The sequence below is a fragment of the Petaurus breviceps genome, unplaced genomic scaffold (genome assembly GCF_028583685.1).
Source record: "Petaurus breviceps papuanus isolate PSGF00001 unplaced genomic scaffold, PetGlider_PUasm1.0 174, whole genome shotgun sequence".
Taxonomy (NCBI): domain Eukaryota; kingdom Metazoa; phylum Chordata; class Mammalia; order Diprotodontia; family Petauridae; genus Petaurus; species Petaurus breviceps.
In genome coordinates, this window is record NW_027185761.1 from 41,149,228 (window position 1) to 41,151,818 (window position 2,591).

Below are 2,591 nucleotides of genomic sequence, written 5' to 3' on the forward strand. Positions count from 1 at the left end.
TCCCAGATTAGTTTTGGTGTTTTGTAGGGAATGGGATAAAGCCAAATCCCGATCTCTGACTCTCAACCTCTGAGTATACAAGTAAATCAATAGAAGTTCAAAATTATTCAATAGATTCACTGACTGTTCACTTGGTAGGGACTGTTAGACAATGAGACATAGGGACAGCCAAGTACAATGGATAGAGGGCTGAATCTGGAGTGGAAGGAGATTGGTTGAAATCTCAGCTCTACCACCTTCTTACTTGTGAGGCTTTGGGTTAATCCCTTCAGTTTCCTTGTCTTAGTTTCTTCATCTATGAAGTTTATATTAAATTAGATGACCTCTGAAGTCCTTTCTAGTTATAGATCTAAGAAGTTGTAAAGTTAAGGAGATGTAAGATATTCCCCACCCATTAATAGGACTCAGGTGGAGTCCATTAAGGGAAGCTTGCTTAGGGAAGACTTGCTTATAGAAAGGTTTTCACATCTTTTGTTACTTTGTAATTAGGCTGTGGGTCGGGTTGTAATGCCCTCCCACTCTGAAGAAGTGTGTATATACTGGGATGTTAGGATATTGCCTTGGGGCTTACTCATTGGAAGAGTGTTCCTGTGATTCAGCCAAATGAGACTCTGGGTAGCCGTTAAGGAGCCCCCTGGCTTTGAAAAACCCAGATGGTGGTGCTTCTCTCTCTGGTAACAACTATGTATGTATTGCCTTGGTCAGACAGTTGGATGTGTCTGTTGATTTGTGCTATTTTTTCAGACAGATAGAAGTCCTATCTGTTGGTCTTTATTTTGCTGCTTGCATTTTTTCTATTTTCTTTGTTTGGATTTTCTCTGAAATTCAGGGTGCTGACTTTTCCCCTGGACTAATGAATGTGATTAAAAAGATTGTTGATTCCTTGAACAGCTATTTTTCCTAGTAAGGAAGATCTAAGGACCTGTGCTAGTGGCCATCCTGGGTATGCCAGTGTGGTTGCCACTACAGAAGTTATGAAGAACTACCTCTTCATAGGTGATTTCTTCATAGAAGGAAACAAGCAAGCCCTTATTAAGCACCTATAAGGTGCTGAGCATTTTACTCAGCATATTATTACATCAGAAATCAGAATATTATATTGGAGTATAATCAGCAATATTACATCATTTGATCCTCACAACAACCTCAGGAGATAGGTGCTATTATTATGCCCATTTTATGGCTGAGGAAACTGAGGCAGACAGGGGTTAGGTCACTTGTCTAGGATTACAAAGGTAGTATCTGAGGTCAAATTTGAACTCAGGTGTTCCTGACTTTAGGTGTTCTATCTACTATGGCACCACCATAGGTGGGGAAAGGGGGTAATGAAATATGCAGTCATGGGAAGCTATGTTCAAATGTGTCACTTGATGGGGAGGAGTCATGGGAAAAGACAAGAGGAAATCTTTAAAGGCTCCTCAGTCTGGTCTTGGGTCTTTCACTTCATTATTCTATCAATCTCAGTAACCTCAGGGCTTAGGTGTGTTTTTCTGCTATAATTTATATTCTTTTCTTACCCCCTCTCCCCCCAGCTTTAAAATGAGCTGGGTGTTTCCCAAACTAAACTCCCCTTCAGGTAATAAAGCAATTCTTAATTGAACTTGGTTTAATGGATAGTGTTAGCACCAGATCAAACGAGAGAGCTGGTTGTTAAATTTTCCTTTGTGAGTATTTATGCCTTGGAACTTGGCAAACATTACAAACTTTAGCTTGGTTTATTGCTTTTTTTCCTTGTATAGACTTAAGAAAGTAATAGGGGAATGTTACTGATTCTTATGAAACTCAAAAATGTGTTGTGGGTTTTTAGAGAGTTGGTTCTTAAACATTTAGCAGCACATCCCTAACAAAAAGTCAGACTCCAAGTCAGGCAGATCTGGGATAAAGCCCTGCCTCTGAACTTCCTGGTGCCCTAGGGAACCCTCCAAGATTCTGAATCACAGAGAAGACAATTTTGTTGTAGTAACTGAGTTCCTCACCAAAACCTCTGCTCCACTCTCTGAGTTCTACCAACCACATTGCTCTCTAATGTTTGAGTGTTTAGGAAGGAGATGGAGCAGGTTAAAGATGAAGGGATGAAGAGATCAGAGATTTAGAGTTACAAGGGAATTTAGGATCAAGGAGTCTAATCCTCTAACTCCTCCATTTTATGGATGATGAAACTGAAGCCCTGAGAAATGACTTGTCCAAGGTCACACAGGCCATAAATGGTAGAACCAGGATGTTCCTGGGGCTCTTCCCCCTCTACTGTGCCAGAAGCCATATGGAATCTGAGAGAAGGAAGGGTAAAGGAGGAGTGAGGAGCAGGAGGCAGGAAGAAATAGCAGGAATCAGTTTTTATAATTTTTTAAAAAAGAAATAACAATCTTTGGTCATAAAAGTTTCCATATACATTTTTGGAGGGGAGGGAATGGGGTTAAGTGACTTGCCTAGGGTCACTTAGTAAGTGTCCCAGATCAGATTTGACCTAAGGTCCTCCTGACTTCAGGGTCAGTGCTCTATTCCATATGATTTTTAAAGCTTTTAAAAAAATTAATGCCCCTCCTTCTCTTTCTTTTTATTTTTCCTTCCTTCCTTCCTTCCTTCCTTCCTTC